We start from the raw sequence: 19,967 nt of genomic DNA, 5'->3' as shown, positions 1-19,967 counted from the left end.
ATCTGCCCCGAGGTCCTTTACCTCCCCCCCCCAGCTCTTCTTCCACGTGATCTCTCCTTCCCAAATAACACATCTCCTCTACCAAGGGTGGACCCCTGTTTTGTGGGCCTGAAGCTTGTACAATTTGGGGAATATTGAGAAAAAAACCTTCACAAAATTACAATTTTTAAAAATTCGGTACAGAGCTGGTACAAGGGATGGTCTCTGAAACTCTTATCTAAGTCAGTTTTTACAATGATGGTCATAAAATGAAGATTTTTATATTTCTACCCTTTTTACATTTATTGGTTGATTTGTTGGTAAAGATTTTGTAAAGCTTTCCTTTCTCTACCTAAAATTTTTTTTTAAAAAAACCCACTAACATGGATTCATGGATTCTCTAATTTAATGAGCTATAACACATTCCTCCATTTGTTTTGATGCTCAGATTGTCCCAAATTTAGCTAGCGGTGAGCCTCTTCAAGCTGGCCCTGTGTTCTGTTGACACGATCCCATCAGTTTTTGAGCACGTTCCTACTGTCTGGCACAAAATGTTCCATGGTTCACATTTTAGGTTTCTTACCCAGCTGTGGAATCAGCCAAATCTCCAAGTTTCTGGTTCTTTTTTTTTTTTTCTTAATTAATTAATTTATTTGTGGCTGCGTTGGGTCTTCGTTGCTGCATGCAGGCTTTCTCTAGTTGCCGCGAGCGGGGGCTACTCTTCATTGCGGTGCGCACGCTTCTCACTGCGGTGGCTTCTCTTATTGCCGAGCATGGGCTCTAGGCACGCGGGTATCAGTAGTTGTGGCACACGGGCTCAGAAGTTGTGGCTCATGGACTCTAGAGCGCAGGCTCAGGAGTTGTGGCGCTCAGGCTTTGTTGCTCCACAGCATGTGGGATCTTCCCGGACCAGGGCTCGAACCCGTGTCCCTTGCATTGGCAGGAGGATTCTTAACCACTGCACCACCTGGAAGTCCCTCTGGTTCTTTTAAATGGTATTTAATAACCACGATATGGGCATTAGGAGTGCTCATTGCAACTGAGATGTTGTTTCTAGAACCTTTTCAGAGGGCAGAGTTAGAAAATGTACGTGTGTACTTTGTGTGTGTGTGTGTGTATGTGTGCTGTGTGCTTGTGTATTCACACAGGTACTTATGATTCCAGTCCAACTCCACAATTCTTCCTTGCCTATCTTCATTCCATATTTATACCTCCTGGCTCCCACAATTAGAACTCTTGTTCCCCCAAATATCAGTATATTTACTCAATTTCTCAAAAACGTAAGTTTTGTGGGGGACTTCCCTGGTGGTCCAGTGCATAAGGCTCCACACTCCCAATGTAGGGGGACTGGGTTCCATCCCTGGTCAGGGAACTAGATCCCGCATGCGTGCCGCAACTAAGAGTTCGTGTGCTGTAACTATGAGCCCGCATGCCGCAACTAAAGATCCTGCATGCTGCAACGAAGACCCCATGTGCTGTAACTAAAACCCGAGGCAGCCAAAATAAATAAATAAATATTAAAAACAAAACCATACGTTTTGTAAGTTACACCAAAACAGCTTCCTAGGTAAAGTTCAGTATCTATTTCTCCCCTTAGAATATATACCACTAAGGGTGTTTTCTTCTTTGTGGTCATGTTACCGATGTGATATAACATTAGGTTTTGGGGTTTTGTTTATATTTATTTTCAGCTTCACCTCTTCATACTTGAGTTATTTTTTTGAAATGTAAAACAATTCAAAAGTCAAGGCTATATAAAATTGTACACTCAGGGAAGACCGATTCTCTACTCCATCCCTTGTATCTCATTTCCATCCACCTCTGAATAATGTTCTATTTCTTGATCTGGGTGTGAGATTACACAGGTGTATTATTTTTTATTATTCATAAGGCTGAATGATTCATGCAGTTTCATACACGCATGAAAAAGTGAAAAAAAAATAAATGCAGTGAGATGAGCCAGTCAGTATTCATCAGAGAAGCAGAATCACTATAAGTATTACTGAACAATAACAATTATTATGGAAATAAGACCTTACACAATTATATCATGAGCTGGGAGAAGTAACAGTCCAGAAGGGGGAGTTGGAGGATCAAAGAACAGTCACTTATGAGCCTCCCTAAAGCAAGGCAAGGTGGAAAAGTCGGAGGTGAAGAGGGATCTGGGAAGCCAAGCATATCCCACCCCTGGAGGGGAATCATGAAGGGGCTGGTGAAAAAGTTGATAGGAAATCAACACTTCTGCTTAGTTACTACTTCTGTAGGTCCTCAGCCAAGTATCTGGTGGTGGCACTGGGGCTCCTGTTGATGGACACGCAGTTGGGAAGAGAAGCTGGACATGACGGGGGTGGTTGCAGATAGGCTGGGATCTGTTGGTGTCTGTGTCTGGCTGTCACACACCCAACTGCAACAACTTTCAGAGAGCAGTGTCTGCTGCTTCACTTCCACCTCCCAAATATCATGCGAATTCTCATTTGGGCCAACTCTAACTCTAACCTCTACGAGGAAATGATTCTGGGGAAGTAGTTCCAGCTATTCCAAGCATAGGCGAAGGCGTTCAATATCATTAGTCCTCACAGAAATGCAAATTAAAACCACAATGAGATTAAAACCCCCTCCTACAATTGCACACCCCTTCGAAGATCTAAAACTAAAAAGACTGACCCTACCAAGTTGTTGACAAGGACATGGAGCCACTGCCGATGGGAATACACTCTTGGTTGAACGTAAAATGCTACAATCACTTTGATCCAGCTGTTCTACGTACAGATACCCAAGAGAAGTGAAAGCATGTATCCAAAGATTTGTATGTGAATGTCACAGCAGCTTGATTTGTCATAGCCAAATGCTGGAAGTAACACAAATGACCATTAACGGGTGAGTGGTGAGTGGGTAAACAAAACTTAATATATATATATCCATACCGTAGAATACTACTGAGTAGTAAAAGGAGTGAACTATTGATACATGCAACAACATGGGCAAATCTGAAAACAGTTATATTGAGTGAAAGAAGCAAGACAAAAAGTGCATATTGTATAATTCCACTTTTATAACCTACTAGAAAATGCAAAGTAATCTATAATAATGGAAAGCAGATCAGAACTTGCTTTGTTCTGCTTGCTCCTGTCAGTGTAGCCCTAGCCATGTCCCTCCACACTGGCAGCATTGGTTTTCATTCCCAGCTTTCGTTTGGCACTCCTAGGACCAGCCTTACCGTCAGTGCTCTGTCTCTGGGAGACCAGCCTTCTGAGTTCCTGAGGTGCCAGCACCAGCTGGGCAGCGCCACATCCTCACAAGTCTGAGTCCCAACTCTTCAGAGCCCCTCCCTCCAGCTTCTGCATTCTGATAACTGCAACCTCTTTCCTTCTTCTGTCAGCACAGGGAGTGAGAGGTGCTTCCTGGAGTTATTATCTCTGCATTACCTTGCAGTTCTCTCTTTGCTGTTTTATTTCCTCCGCACCTATTTAACCAATTCCCTGTATTAAATTCTCTCTGTTGAACTGCCTAGTGTACTTTCTATTTTCTGACAATATCTTGACTGACACATGATTGACAAATCTCTTTTTCTGATCTATGACTCATCTTTCCACTTTCTGTCTGGAGACTTTTAGTACACAAAAGTTCTTAATTTCAATGAACTAGAATATATCAATCCTTTTCTTTATGGTGTTTATGTGTGTCATGATTAAGAAATCCTTCTCCTACTCCAAAGTCATAAAGGTTTTCTCTTATATTTTCTTTTAAAAGTTTGAAGATTTGTCTGTTATATTTAAGTCTTGAATCCTCCTGGAATTTATTTTGTGTATGGATATCCAATTGTCTTAGCACCATTTATCAGCAAGTCCACCCCCTTCCCCTCTGCCCTACGATGCCACCTCTCTCATATATCAGTTTCTTTCTATAGATAGGTCCATTTCTGGGATCTCTATTCTGCCTTATGGTTATTTGTCTATCCTTGTGCCAACACTACACTGTCTTACAGCCTTAAACTGTAAAAACTTCATGTCTGATAGGACTAATTTCCTTGTCCAGCTCTCATTCTTCAGGAAAACACTAGCTATTCCCAGCTCTTTCTTTTCCCACATAACTTTTAACATCAGTGTGTCAAAGACTATAAAAATCACAACCGGGATTTTGACTGCAATTACATTAAACCTATAGGCTAATTTGGGAAGCATTAACATCTTTACAAAATTGTTATTTTGTCCTACCCCAAAACAGAGCTTATCTCTTCATTTAGGTCCCCTTCAGTGTCTTTCAGTGAAGCTTTAAAATATTTTAAATAAAGGTTCTGTACAGCTTATATTTATTCCTAGGGATCCTGCATTTTTGATACTACTTTTAGTGACATACTTTAAAAGATTTTATTTCTAACACTTCATTATTGTGTATAGGAATTGATTTTTAATAACTTTATCTTGCAATGTATTAAACTTGATAGTTCAAATGATTTGTAGGTGATTTTGTGTTTTCTATTGAGATAATCATACTATCTATGAACAATAGGTGTTTTGTTCCTCCTGTTCCACTTTTTTTAATCTTAATACATTGCCTCTGGTTTTAGGTACAATGTTAAATGGAAACAACGCTAACAGACATCCTTACCTTGTTTCCAGTTCTCAAGAGAAGCCTTATGATGTTGACCACTGGGTGTGACGATTGGTGGAGGTGTGTTTATTTGTTTTAGAGACGCCCTGCTGGAAAGTTTTTGAGTCCTGTTTGTTTGTTTTTTTCTAAAGATGTAATTAATTAATTAATTAATTTATTTATTGGCCCTGCCACACTGCTTGCAGGATCTTAGTTCCCCGACTGGGGATTGAACCCGGGCCCAGGCAGTAAAAGCGCTGAGTCCTAACCACTGGGCAGCCAAGGATTTCCTGAGTCCTTTTTTTTTTTTTTTTTTGCGTGCGGACCTCTCACTGTTGTGGCCTCTCCCGTTGCGGACCACAGGCTCTGGACGCACAGGCTCAGCGGCCATGGCTCTGGGGCCCAGGCGCTCCGCAGCATGTGGGATCTTCCCAGATCGGGGCACAAACCTGTGTCCCCTGCATCGGCAGGCGGACTCTCAACCAGGGAAGCCCATGAGTCCTTTTTTTTTAACAAGAGAAATTTTTATATGGGTATTCTTCTAAGTCTTTCCATGTTTTTAAACTTTTCAGTAAGAGAGGAGAACATTCTAAGGGAGCCAGAAGACTGATGAGGGAGAATAGCTGGTGAACAAGTTTCATGAAGTGTGAACTGGCTCATCTCTGGCAAGAAGGAGTCGAACCCAAACGCAGGGGCATGTATTTGCACAAGTTTGGAGAAACAGATGTGAAAATACCAAAAGTGTTCATTTGGCTGGTGGTATCTGAGATATTTTGCATTTATTCCATACTTAGGTATCTTTGCTAATTTTGCTATCTTTACTTCCATCCAACAAATATTTATTGCAGACCTACTTTCATGCTCAATGTTGTGTTAGTCACTGTAGAAAAATAGAGAGATTACCTTTTTACTTTGCAACAATGTAAATAACGTCACTAAATTAAATGGATGGATGATGGGGGGATATTTCCCTTGTCCAGGGTTTCCTTTGCAAGCCCCTGTACATTCCCAACGTTGGTCTCCTGGACACGGATATAACAGGCACTTTCACCACCTTTGGGCAGTTGTCTTTACTCTACACTTTTGAGGTCTACATGGCCTTTAGATCTCCGGGTGGTGTTGGCCAGGAGCTAGGTTCACTCCTTAGGAGCGCAGTGCTATGCCTCAGGCCAGGGGTTCATCCAGCAGAGGCATCCCTGGTCCTGATTCTCAGGGAAGTCCCTGCTGCTCCAGCTGTGCTGACCTTCTGGATTGAGGCCCCTTGGGACAGCTGGGACAGCTTCCTGGGCCCCAGGATGAGGGTTGTGGCCTCTTCGGCAAAAAATTCAAGTAATTTGTCTGGATTCAGTCAAGACCCTGCCAAAAGCCAAGAAGTAGCTGTGATGAGAGGAAAGAAGAGCAGAGAGGATGAGTCGGGCAACGGAGCCCCCAGTCCATCCTGCAGGATAGCAGTGAGGGTGGAGAAGAGAGAGCCGCAGGGAAGTTGAAAGCAGATGGAGCTTGCTGAGGGAGGAAGGAAGCAGGGGTGGTCCAGCTCTTAGCAACCAGCAGGTGCCTGCCAAGTGGTACCAAGAAAAATGAGACTGCAAGATTGTGAGCAGAGAAGGTTTCTGGGGGCCAAAATTGGGAGGGGGATCTATGGGGAAGAAGAAGCTAGCTTTCTGTAAGGCAAAATTCCCCTATCGCCAGAACTTTCTGAGAATCAATAGAAATTTCAGTGCACAGTGGGTGTGGGCATCTCAACACAGGCGAAAGGGTATTTATTAGATACTCTTAACAAGCAGGGGGGTATAGCTCAGTGGTAGAGCATTTGACTGCAGATCAAGAGGTCTCTGGTTCAAATCCAGGTGTCCCCTGAAATAAGCTTTGTTTCAGTACCTACACCAAATGGCACCTTCAGGCGGGCTCTTCTTACTCGGCAGATTGAGGGGTGCAATAATTGGTAAAGGAGGTGGGGGGGGCGGGTAAGAAGGAAGCTTGTCTAGCTCATCTCCTGGGCGGGGGCAGTGGAAAGTCCTAGAACCAGAAATGTGGTTCTAGCCAAGATCATGTGGACTCAAGGCTCACCCAAGCACTAGAACTACCTGGGATTGTGGGAATGTAAACATACACTTTCCCTGGGCCCCCTCTCCAGAGATTCAGGTTTTGTTAGGCCTGCAAAGTTTTGCTTTTCAACAGCACGCTTCCTTCTTTTCGTCCACTCATATCACAGAAGATTCGATGATTTTCCCGGTGCCACATTAGGCACCTGCTGATCTGGGTCATTCTAAAAGCCCTTCCAGGAGAACATCAGTGGCTTTAGATGCCTTGCCATGAATCGGGGGGAGGAGAAGCTGCAGGGCTGCCAGGTGGGAGGGGGTCCAGGCTTGGGGGAAGGAGAAGGTGAGAGGGAACGGGTGTAGTCTGCAGTGGAGCTGTCCTCATGGGCGGATGGAAAATACACAGAAGTGCTGGTGAGGCTACACCGGTGCTTATTAGACAGTTAGAGCAAGCCTGCGCGGTTGAACCACACTGACCCCATCTTGGCAGCTTCATCTCAGGCCGGCAGTCCTACCCCCTCCCCTTCTGCATGACTGAACTTCAGCCTACTCAACAAGGAATGCACCCAAGACAGGTGAGTTCCTTATCACCTTTTACCCTTAGCCTTCATCTGAAGTGAACACTGGAAAAGTGCCTTTTGTTAACCCAGGTGGTTAATGGTCATGAGATCCCCAGGGGGAGGAACAAACCCTGGTTCCCGTCAGTGTGGACATTCTTCTGCCTCAGTAGTGAGATTTCAGCTTTGGGCCCTTTAAATCCCCCTGTACCCCTGTGGGCGGTGCAGAGCGCAGCTGCCAATGCTTCAGGATTGCCGTCTGCCAGATCCTACCCTATGTAAGTTATCCACAATAAACTTTGTGTTTGTACTTTATGGAGTCGCCTGCTTCGTGTTTCAGTCTTAAAGTTCCTTCTTGGTTAGAAGGATATTATTCAACATCACCACCTTCCAACAACACCCTTTCAGGTTTCTACGATTGAAGAAATGCCTTTTTACCTCTGGGCCCTGTGGATTGATTCTTCGTAGGACAGAAGAGAGGTTGGACAGTTTAGATCTTTGCCAGAAAGCCTCTCTAGCTTCTTGCAGCCCCAGGTGAACTTCTCCAGGGCTGACCCAACCCCGATCCCCATTAACACTTATCTTTAGAGCCTTGCAGATGTCACCTTTCCTGTGGGCACGTCCCACCTCACCATGCACAGGCACCGCCGTTGGGGGCAATGGGAGCTTTGATGCCTCTTGTATGCTCCACCCATTATGGAGCACAGGGCAGTGCTTGCAGGAGGCCCCCAGGGCTCCAGTCTCTCCGTCCTGAGCTGCTTCAGCAGGGTCAGCACAGAGCAAAGGATCTAAAGAAAAGGCAGTGAGGGGGCTGTTTGCGGAGCTTGCTGACTGCCGGCGACTGGCCGCTACATACTAGGGGCTTCAAGCCACTTTCAATCGTGAGGCCGTGTGCCACGTCTAGGGGCTACTTCCCTGCCCCCTGCATTCACGCAAGGACCTCAGTCACCAGCCTTGAACAGGGACCCTGGAAATGCACCATGGACGTCTGCTTCCGGTCTGAGCAGCAGAGACTCACAGAGCCCATGGGGATGAGTGAGCTGCAGCATGTTTCCTCAGGAAGATGAACCAGGTGACCTGCTTTAGAGAGTCTTTCAGTGCTGACCATGGAATATTGGAGGAAGGCTGGCAAAGGCAGTGGTCTCCGTTCTGTTCTCATTGGTGCTCAGTTATTCTTTGTGGCAGCATCTAGATGGTAGACCACTTGTCTCTTGCAGGAGCTCCTATTTCAGGTCAACAAACCCACATCATGACCATATGGGGGCGCTTCTAGCTAGTTCACTCCTGCAGTCCACAGACTTCAGGGTATGAGTTTACTGCACTGTTTTATTCCACTTGAAATTCTTATTCTGAATGTCAGGGGACTTCTCACTCCACTCAACCTCTTCATACCCTCAAAAACAATAGTTAAAAGCAAAGAGCTGAAGTCAATCCTGCATCATCCCTGGCAGGTTTTCTCCTCCAAAGCAAGGGAATAATAATAGCCAATAATAATATAGTCGTAGTTGCAATAATAGTTGCAATCCGCTTACTTAGATAAAATATTAGCCTAAGAGACATGAGGTTATCACCAACTTCAGGAAAATTAAAAAGATCCAGGTTAGGGACTCGGAAGCTCACCAACCTCCCCAGCTGTCCCCACCAGCACCCTGGGGCTTAATGCACAGATACAAAGACCCCACCAGCACCCTGGGTGGGGCTTAATGCACAGTTACAAAGACCCCACCAGCACCCTGGGGATTAATGCACAGATACAAAGCTGAAGAGACACCCTCTGGTGTATGTACTGCATGTGTTTCCAAAGAGGTTGGGCAGGATCTCTTCAATTTGCTGTTTTGTAGTGCAGAACAAGAGGAAAACAGACAAATAAATTCTAAAGGCCCTTCCAGTAGTGAATGTCAATGCTCCTCCAGGCTGCTGCTGTCACGGCACACTGAGGAAAAGGGGGAGATGCAGGCATGTGAAGGCGTAGGGTTGTGGGACTCTGGGGCCTGGGGGATGACCTCTCTGGACTGAGTTTGTGGAGGAATAAGTTGCTGGTCTTACCAGCTCTCTAGAAATAAGTAGAAACTTCCAGTATGTTGCAGGAGTTCTGGGTGTGACCATGAAGGTGAAAGGTGTTTATGAGACACCTATAATAAGTAGGGGGTGTGTAGCTCAGGGGTAGAGCGTTTGACTGCAGATCAAGAGGTCCCTGGCTCAAATCCGGGTACCCCCTGCCATATTGGATTTTCTATTCATGGAAGCTGTTACTCATCCCATTTTCCTTCATCCATCAATCAGGATCCTACCTGAAACTGGAAGCTACAGGTCAGCCCTTGTACAACAGCAATCTGGGTGGAGCCTCTTCTCATGTCTTCCTGCACTAATACTCTAGGTATCTATCCTCCTCATGGCATCAGGACTTTTTTCTTCTGTATGTTTCTCATTTCTCCAACTCTATTGGATCCTCAAAGAGAAGGCAAGGCCCCTGATGCAGACTTTTTTAGGGCAGACCAGAGAGCTGTAGATACAGATGACTTCCCAGGAGCAGGCAATAAATGGTAACCCTAGGTCCCTGGTGGCGCAGTGGTTAAGAATCTGCCTGCCAGGGCCTCCCTGGTGGCGCAGTGGTTGAGAGTCCACCTGCCCATGCAGGGGACACGGGTTCGTGCCCTGGTCTAGGAAGATCCCACATGCTGCGGAGCGGCTGGGCCCGTGGGCCATGGCCGCCGAGCCTGCGCGTCCGGAGCCTGTGCTCCGCAACGGGAGAGGCCACAGCAGTGAGAGGCCCGCGTACTGCAAAACAAAACAAAAAAAAGAATCTGCCTGCCAATGCAGGGGACACGGGTTCGAGCCCTGCTCCAGGAAGATTACACATGCCGCGGAGCAACTAAGCCCGTGCACCACAACTACTAAGCCTGCACTCTAGAGCCTGCGAGCCACAACTACTGAGCCCGCATGCCACAACTACTGAAGACCGTGCACCTAGAGCCTGTGCTCTGCAACAAGAGAAGCCACCGCAATGAGAAGCCCGCACACTGCGACAAAGAGTAGCCCCTGCTCACGGCAACTAGAGAAAAGCCCATACGCATCAAGGAAGACCCAACGCAGCCAAAAATAAATAAAATTTTAAAAAAATGGTAACCGTAAATTATCACTCTCACCCCTCCTTCCCTCCAAAACAGGTTGGCACAGTGGAGTGGGGAGGGTGGTCAGACCTATGGAAACAAACGGCTGGGAACCGAGGTAGGGTAGGTGGGTAGTTTTGGAGACCTTCGTCCAGCTCTTGGGCTAAACCAAGGCAATGGGAAATGGGTTGGGGGTTCATCAGGCAGCTTCTCTCCTTTTCTCCTTATTGATGACCCCACCCAGGGACTGAGGACTGGAAAGCTGCAGGCCTGAGGGAAGATGTCTTACTAGAAGCCCGGTCTGGCAGCTTCCAAAAAGCCAGTCCTGGAGGAGATCTATAACTTAATTTTGCAGAGTTGAGTGTTACCACACAAATGAAAGATGTTAATTAGACTATACTAGTGTTCTTGGGGGTATAGCTCAGGGGTAGAGCATTTGACTGCACATTAACAGGTCCCTGGTTCTGGTACTGGCACAAAAACAGAAACATAGATCAATGGAACAAGATAGAAAGCCCAGAGATAAACCCACGCACTTGTCAATCTGCGACAATGGAGGCAAGAATAGACAATGGAGAAAAGATAGTCTTTTCAATAAGCGGTGCTGGGAAAATTGGACAGCTACATGTAAAAGGATGAAATTAGAACATTCTCTAACACCACATACAAAAATAAACTCAAAATGGATTAAAGATCTAAATGTCTGGATACTATAAAACTCCTAGAGGAAAACATAGGCAGAACACTCTTTGACATAAAGTACAGCAATATTTTTTTGGATCCATCTCCTAGAGTAATGGAAATAAAAACAAAAATAAACAGATGGGACCTAATTAAACTTAAAAGCTTTTGCACAGCAAAGGAAGCCATAAACAAAACGAAAAGACAACCTATGGTCTGAGAGAAAATATTTGCAAACAATGCTACTGACAAGGGATTAATTTCCAACATATACAAACAGCTCATACAGCTTAATATAAAAAACAAACAAACAACCCAATAAAAAAATGGGCAGAAGACCTAAATAGACATTTCTCCAAAGAAGACATACAGATGGCCAAGAGGCACAGGAAAAGATGCTCAATATCTTCAAGTATTAGAGAAATGCAAATCAAAACTACAGTGAGGTATCACCTCACACCAGTCAAAATGGCCATCATTAAAAAGTCTACAAATAATAAATGCTGGAGAGGGTGTGGAGAAAAAGGAGCCCTCCTACACTGTTGGTGGGAATGTAAATTCATACAGCCACTATGGAGAACAGTATGGAGGTTCTTTAAGAAACTAAAAATAGAACTACCATATGATCCTGCAATCCCACTACTGGGCATATATCTAGAGAAATCTCTAATTCCAAAATATACATGCACCCAGTGTTCATAGCAGCACTATTTACAACAGCCAAGACGTGGTAACAACCTAAATGTCCATCAACAGATGAATGGATAAAGAAGATGTGATATATATACATATATATATATATATATATATATAGATACACACACACACACACACACACACCATGGAATATTACTCAGCCATAAAAAGAATGAAATAATGCCATTTGCAGCAACACGGATGGACCTAGAGATTATCATACTAAGTGAAGTAAGTCAGAAAGAGAAAGACAAATACCATATGATATCACTTATATGTCGAATCTTAAAGAAATGATACAAATGAACTTATTTACAAAACAGAAACAGACTCACAGACATAGAAAACAAACTAACAATTACCAAAGGGGAAAGGGGGGGAAGGGATAAATTAGGAGTTTGGGATTAACATACTGTATATAAAATACATAGGGGTTTCCCTGGTGGCGCAGTGGTTAAGAATGTGCCTGCCAATGCAGGGGACACGGGTTCGAGCCCTGGTCCGGGAAGATCCCACATGCCACGGAGCAACTAAGCCCGTGCGCCACAACTACTGAGCCTGCGAGCCACAGCTACTGAAGCCTGTGCGCCTACAGCTCCGCAACAAGAGAAGCCACCGCAGTGAGAAGCCTGGGCACCGCAACAAAGACTAGCCCCTGCTCGCTGCAACTAGAGAAAGCCCCCGCACAGCAACGAAGACCCAACGTAACCAAAAATAAATAAATAAATTTATTAAAAAAATAAAATAATATAAAATACATAAACAACAAGGACCTATTGCATAGCACAGAAAACTATACTCAATACCTTGTAATAACCTATAATGGAAAAGAATCTGAAAAAGAATATGTGTGTGTATGTATATATACACATATATATATAAAACTGAATCATGCTGTACACTTGAAAGTAACACAACATTGTAAATTAACTATACTTCAATAAAAATAGAGGTCCCTGGTTCAAATCCAGGTGCCCCCTAGTTTATGTGCAATTTTGGTAGCTAAACTTAGTTACATGGGACCCCACTGAAGATTTAGGAGATCCCCATTCGTTGGGGTTTGTAGGAACAACCCTAGAACCTCCCTCTTATGGTGGCATAGTAGGAGGCCATGTGATGTCCCTGGATGCTATCGGGCTCATCCCCTTGACCCCATTATAATCAGTGAAGGGCCGGAAGGCATTAGTCCAGTGCACTCCTAGTAGGTTTTAGAAACTACTCAATGGTGCATATAACTGAATCACTTTGCCGTACACCTGAAACTAACACAACGTTGTAAATCAACTACAGTCCAATATAAAATAAAAAAAATTTTTTAATGCCAAGAAACAACAACAACAGTTAAATGAATAAAATTATGCGTAAGTAGTGGGCATGGAGATGTCAACCAGAGTTTCTTAGTCTGCGGACTAGGTCTAAGCTACTATGCGTCCTGTCACCCAGCAGATGAATGAACAGCTGGTACCTCTGCAGTGCTGGAGCCACACCCCCGGCTTTGCGGTCCTGAATCAATGGGGTTGGCCCGCAGGCAGCAGGCAGGGGTCTCTTCCCCTTGTCCCCTGGCCAAGCGGGTCCACGGGGAGCCCTCTGTCCGCAGCCCTGAATCCTCCTCTCCCCCATCTCTCTTTCTGTGGCCGAGAACAAAACCCAGAGAGCGATCAGTCCCTCTTACTTTGCCGGGCAAGAGGCCAGGCCTTGAGAGGACCCAGGGATGATGAAATCTAGACATGGCGGTTCATCCTTCACTCTTTCTCGCAGGGAAGAGTGATTTGCAACATGAAGATATGTTAGATGTGATAGAAAGGAGCTTAGAGAGCAGCTGGGCTGCTCTGAGGGCTGACTTCGTGACAGCTTTGCAGAGATGGGGGGGTCAGCTGGGTCTGGAAGGTGCATGTCCAGGCAGTGTGAGGAAAGGGCGTGCCAGACAGACAGTGTAAAGAAACAAAGATGCAATGTTTGGGGAGTGCTTTCTGGGTGGAAAAGGTATATGTGTGCATGTCTGTGTGTATGTGTGTGTGGCTGTGGGTGTGACCATGCATGTTGGTGTGAGTGTGTATGTGTGCACCTGGGGTAGGTTGTAAGTGCGTGTGTGCCGTGACTTTGCAGGGGGGGGGGAGTGTGACTGTGACCTACTGTTGGAGGTGGATGATTAGACTGAAGAAAATTTGTGTGTAAAATATGTTCCAGAGTTCGGACATTGTTCTGTGGGCGATAGGGAGGGCTGTGGCTGCAAAGAAGCGAATTCATTTCCTTTATTTCAGGAGGTCACTTAGGAGACATCGCAGAGAGCGGCTGGGAGTTTGCCTAAAGACAGTTCCTTAACTGATATTATTTTTTGAGCACCTACTATGTGTTAGTACCATGCTGGGCAATTTATCTGAAGTTGCCATACTTATACGTCACGAGAAACTTATCCCTATTTAAGACAAAGAAATGGAAGATTACAGAGTTAAAGAACTCGCCCAATGACACATACAGAGTAAGGAAACAAATACAGAGGAGAAAAGGAATTCCAGAGAAATTTTCAGGTTATAATATGTGGGACATGGTGACTTATATAAGATATGCAGGATGAAGAATAGTGTGTGGGGGCAGAGGTGGAAAATGAAAATTACTGTTATCCAGAGAGAAATACAGCAGCAGGTACAGGGGAAGGTGGGAAACCTAATTTAACTTAGGCTAGAGACTTGAGCATACTTTTGGCTGTGGAGGGAACAGGACGGAGAAAATTGAATCAATTCAGTCCTGAGGACAAGAGTACAGATGGAGCCATTTACTTTGGAAGGGGGAGGGGAGGGGAATGTTCTTCTCTGAGATGGAAGGGAAAGGACTAAGGACAGCTGAGGAGAAATGTCTCTGAGATACGAAGGGAAATCAAGGAGTTGAGGTTTAGCTGAATCTGTTCTGTCTGTTAAGCAGAGGTAACCTCTTGTGCTGGAGCAAGAGCACAGACGCGGGGGTCGGGGGGGGGGAAGAAAGCATGTCATTGGTGAGCCTGCAGTGCAAACAAAAGCAGTCGGAGGGTCTGCGGTGGGGAGGGGTGAGCTGATTCTGCACCTCTCTGAGGGCCAACTTTCGTGGGCACTGAGAGCATCGCTTTACCCAGATACATCTGTCCCCACCCAGGTCAGCACAGGGCAAGTGCCAATGATTTTATTCTCTAGCTCTCTATTTTTTATTCTATGCAAATTCCAACCTAAGGAGCTTAGGTTACTGTCAACAGCAGACAAGGATACTGGTTCCCTCGTGTACATCCCAGTCCCAGTTTCTGTCAGCCACACACTAACCATCTTTTGGGTGATCCCCTCGGCAGAGGGGTCCATTAGCTCAATGGACACTTGTGGATGTTTCAGCAGTTGCATTCCAGGGTTCAGGGATCTCATCTCTAACCTCTGAGGGTCTTTTCCTATAGTCTACAAAAGAAGACAAAGGAGAGAAAAAGAAACTAGGACTTGCAGGACAAAAGAGATAGAAAATTTAACCCAAAATATTATCAGTATTAACATTAAAAATAAATGTATGAAATACCACAGTAAAAAGACAAAGAATGCCACTGAATTAAAGAAACAACTATATGTTATTCACAGGAGGTAAATAAAAAACATAAGGATATAGACATAGGGATAAACCTACGGATTGGCGGTTGCCAAAGGTGGGGGGAGGTGAGGGGTGGGAGAAATGGGTGAAAGGGGTCAAAAGGTTAAAAATTTTTTTAATGAAAAAAAATCCATTTTGGGGACTTCCCTGATGGTCCAGTGGCTAAGACTCCACGCTCCCAATGCAGGGGGCCTGGGTCCAATCCCTGGTCCGGGAACTAGATCCCACATGCCACAACTAAGAGTTCACATCCTGCAACTAAAGATCCCACATGCCACAACGAAGATCCTGCACACAGCAACGAAGATCCCACACACAGCAACTAAAGACCTGGTGCAGCCAAATAAATAAATAAATATATATATATATATATATATATATATATATATTTTAAAATTCATTTTTAAAAAGAGAGAGTGGAAGGAACTAGCTTCCTGCAACAGAACCCAAGAGCACACTAGCTATTCCAGTATCAACAGAGATGGTTGCATTAATACTACTCTGGTGATTGCAATCAGATTCCAAGTAAGGATACATCTGGCTTTCAAACAAGAAAGGATCTCATGCCAGAGCTAAGTAAAGCAGTGAAAGCCAGGGATCTGACCGGATTGGGAAGGTGAGAATTATCCAGAACTGTAGTAATAATGGCTAGTCATATTCGAGTGCTTACTACACATCAGAGACTGTCCTAAGGATATTATCTTATTTAATCCTCATATCAATTGGTATTTCCCCCAATTTACAGATAAGAAACTGAGGCTCAGAGAGTTTTTGGAATTTCCTTTAAGTCACACACTATGGCTTCTCTGCCTGAGGCTAAGGGGTCATGGGGTGTCGCTATTTCTCTTTCCTGAATATCAGTAAAATTCAATGTAGAGTTTCTAATACATATAGAATAATATATATTAATAATATTATTATATTATTGTTATTATATTATATATAATATTATATATGCATATATATATGCAGGGGATCTTGGGCAAGAAGTTTAGCTTCTCTGGGCCTCAGTCCCCTCATCTGTGAAATGGAGATAATGAGATCCTGGTCCCCAAGGTTTGATGTATAATAAGCTGATATATGTGGAGGCTTCTCGGCTGTATACTGTTGACAAGAGAAATCCAGAGGACTTTAGCATCATGGTAGGAATCAGTGTAGAAATCAGTGTTTCCCCAGCTTCTTGGCCAGGAGAGGAGGGGAAGTGGCTGCTGGGCGGCTAAGGCCCCAAGGGGGAAGCTGGGGAGTAAGAGGGAGAGATTCCAGTAGGCGGCAGAGAGAGTTTGCAGGAGAGAAAGCTTACCAGCTCCCATGACAACAGCAGAAGCAGGGCCTTGGCGTGGCTGTAGAGATGGAAGGTGCCAATCAAAGTAAGCTCATTGTCCAGGTGCGATAGGGCTTTGTCCACAGATCAGAGAGTCTCTGGGTAGAATGTGGTTCTTCTCCAGCAGCATTTTTTGGTCCTTGAATTATGTTAGCTTAGGTCCATTAATGATTTGGGGGATTCCTAAGTCTACTCAGCCACCTAATTCTGACTGTTTCTAGGAGTGAGTCATTCTCCATGATTCTCCATCTATATTAACTGAAGATGTGGCGGTTGGGAGGGTCATTTGTGTCCTAGACTATAGTTTAGTAGAAAGCACTCTGAACTGACTGTTAGCCTAGGAGGGTCAGGCCTTCATTAGGTGGGCTTGGACAGACACCTCAATCACCCTGAGTTTCTGTTTTTTAGGTGCCCACCATGATGGGCACAGGCATCTGACTCTGAAGGCCATTCTGTAGCCAATGTCAATGCTTCTCCAGGCTGCTGCCCACACACTGGGGCTGTGGGCTGGGGCGGGAGTGGGTGGGAGGGGGGACATAGGCTGTTGGGCTTTTGAGGAGAGAGCCTGTTGCTTTTCCTGTGGCAGGTTGATGAGTTTTCACTGCAGTAGGCCTGGCAGCTCCCAAGAGAGGGCCATCCTGAAGTGGTAACTCATAGGTTTACAGGGAGTCTGGGTGTGGCTAGACAGATGAAAAATATTAATTAAGTCACACCATAGCAGAAGGGGGTGTAGCTCAGGGGTAGAGCATTTGACTGCAGATCAAGAGGTCCCCAGTTCAAATCTGGGTGCCCCCTACTTATTCTTTTTTTTTTTTTTTTTTTTTTGCAGTGCGCGGGCCTCTCACCGCTGTGGTCTCTCCCGTTGCGGAGCACAGGCTCCGGATGCGCAGGCTCAGTGGCCATGGCTCACGGGCCCAGCCGCTCCGAGGCATGTGGGATCTTCCCGGACTGGGGCACGAACCCGTGTCCCCTGCATCGGCAGGCGGACTCTCAACCACTGCGCCACCAGGGAAGCCCCCCCCTACTTATTCTTAACTTTTACTTTTGGTGCTGCATTTCAACTTCTTCTTCCCCATTAGACATCAACATAAAGACATTTTTTCTAGAACCAGCAAATGGTGAAGCTTTACTATGGTAGTTGGCAGTTCTTAACTCTAAATATAAATTAGAATCACGTGAAAAGTCTATAAACATGCCATTTCCCGGGCCTCACCCCAGACCAATTAAATCAGTGTATTTGAGGTGGAGCCCAGGTATCATAAACAACCCCCAGCGCTCCTAGCCTGCAGCTAAGTTGAAACCAGCTTTAGTAGAGCTTCCAGAAGCCTTCTCAGACCCAGGTTCCCTCATGCCAGCTCTGTCTGCCCAGCATCTTATATTCGGACTCCCCTCTTCTGCATCCTTATGTGGACATGATTTATAACTTGACCTTAATGGCATCTTCCAGGAAAATTTGCTGTTTCAGCATTTCATAGTTTCCTTAATTTTTCCCTTTCTCAGTCCAGTCATTCTCCATGGGACAGGGTGGAATTGGTCTTCTATTTGCAAGCCAAACCACCAGGATCTGTGCCTCTCAGGGAATGAGCCCTCACGGGGCTGAGAGAGTTCGTGGAGGATGAAATATCCACACGCCAAAGTGTCAGTTTAGGTTGTGTAATTATTAAAGACAATTTTACGTCTCATTCAAGCTTTAAAAGTAAACTTCTGCAGAAGGGACCAGTGAATTATATCAGCTATCTCAAAACTAAAGAACGCCATGGCTTTCTATGGTTTGGAGAACAAACAGCTGAGCATTTTGGTAGATGATCTAAGAATTCATCGTGGGTTCAGAGCTCTAGCATGTAATTCAGAAGTACACTTCGTGAATTTTATTATCCCCGGCACCAACCATCTTCTAAGACCTTTCTCACAACTACCTAAAATATATTTCATGATGTTCCAGGTTTGTATAAACACAGAAGTCTATACTTCAGATGGCCTAAAAACAGCTTCTCTGTAATAAAACTATTTGACAGCAAGAAAGTCTTAATGCCTTTCCATTGAATGGCAGGAAAACACAATACAGACAAAAAGCAATTTAAGACAGAACACGGTCAAGTCCAGTCTTCCTTGAGACTTTGTCTAACTTGATAAGCTGACGAATAGCTCTTTGTCTAACTCCCCATGTTATAAATATTCTGTCTCCTCCGAGTTCTCTTATCAGCACAGGACATAAGTGCCTGTAAAAACAAAACTCCTTTTAGCTTCAGGGCTACACTTCAGTTTCCCTTTCATTGAAGCTCATTCATTTTGTTAACAAGAGACTTGAATTTTCTGCTTTTTTTGCGGTACGTGGGCCTCTCACTGTTGTGGCCTCTCCCGTTGCGGAGCACAGGCTCTGGACGCGCAGGCTCAGTGGCCATGGCTCATGGGCCCAGCCGCTCCGCGGCACGTGGGATCCTCTCGGACTGGGGCACGAACCCGTGTCCCTGCATCGGCAGGCGGACTCTCAACCACTGCGCCACCAGGGAAGCCCCCTCAAATGTTTTAAAAAAGGACATATTCCCTTTCAAGATCTTTGATCTGAAAAGTCCTTTCTGATGCCTCTTCTAGTTTTTACTTCTTCCTGTCGTTGCTGTTACTGAGACTGTGCATTTTTCTCCTTTTGACCTCAATCTCTTTCATCTTTTTGTGTTTCCGTGATTGCAGAGCTACCTTCTGGCTCACCTGTCCGCCCACCCATTATGGACCCCACTATCGGCCTCGCAGTCACGATTCCTCGGCCCTTTGTGGTCTTTGCCTGTGTTCTGTCTACCTTCCTCACAAACTCTTCTACTTCTGTGGAAACTCTCACCCATCACTGTGGCTCTTCCAGCGCTGCCTCTACATGTGCCCCGTGTGTGTCTAATTCTCCCAACCCCTTTTCTAGATAGTTCTAGATATTCTATGTCTAGATAGTACCTAGATAGTTCTATATGGTTCTTGGCATGTTCTACACTGCCAAGTTGGGACACCAGGCGCCAGTCTTCACTGCACGCCTAGCTCCTAGGAGGCAAGTTATCCTTTATAAAGTAGAGTTTGCCATTACAAAAGACGTGCGCTGGTCCCCTCTCCTCCCTTGCAGAAGGCAGTATTCCAGCCTCTGGAGCTGAGGCAGGGGGAGCAGCAGATCTGCTTGATAGTGAGCTATCCTGTCACTTCCCTGGCCTCTGTGTCTTTGTCACCACCTCTGGTTTTGTGAGAGCCACCCCTGGTGTGGCCATGTCTGGGGTCCTCACTTGCAGCCCTCGATACTCATGTGCCTTTCAGCCGGAACCTAAGTCAACTACTGCCGCCTCGGCCCTTTGGTCTCCCTCCAAAGAGCCCGCTAGGCTGAGTGGTTTATGTAGTTTTCCTTGCCGGAAGGTTAGGGCAGTTT

The 19,967-nt window shown here is 45.2% G+C and overlaps 3 non-coding genes across 3 annotated transcripts; all 3 read left to right on the top strand.

Annotated features, from left to right (window-relative positions):
* Positions 1-6,353: 6,353 nt before the first annotated feature.
* On the top strand, positions 6,354-6,425 carry TRNAC-GCA (transfer RNA cysteine (anticodon GCA)). Its single transcript has one exon. It is a non-coding gene; the product is annotated as a tRNA-Cys (tRNA).
* A 2,884-nt stretch (positions 6,426-9,309) lies between these two features.
* On the top strand, positions 9,310-9,383 carry TRNAC-GCA (transfer RNA cysteine (anticodon GCA)). Its single transcript has one exon. It is a non-coding gene; the product is annotated as a tRNA-Cys (tRNA).
* Positions 9,384-17,293: 7,910 nt separating this feature from the next.
* Positions 17,294-17,365, top strand: TRNAC-GCA (transfer RNA cysteine (anticodon GCA)). The gene has a single exon. It is a non-coding gene; the product is annotated as a tRNA-Cys (tRNA).
* Positions 17,366-19,967: the final 2,602 nt, after the last annotated feature.

The sequence above is a fragment of the Delphinapterus leucas genome, chromosome 9, assembly GCF_059928025.1.
Source record: "Delphinapterus leucas isolate spDelLeu-1000000601 "Yukka" chromosome 9, BTC_Dleu_Yukka2, whole genome shotgun sequence".
Taxonomy (NCBI): domain Eukaryota; kingdom Metazoa; phylum Chordata; class Mammalia; order Artiodactyla; family Monodontidae; genus Delphinapterus; species Delphinapterus leucas.
This window is presented reverse-complemented; position numbering and strand designations above follow the sequence as displayed.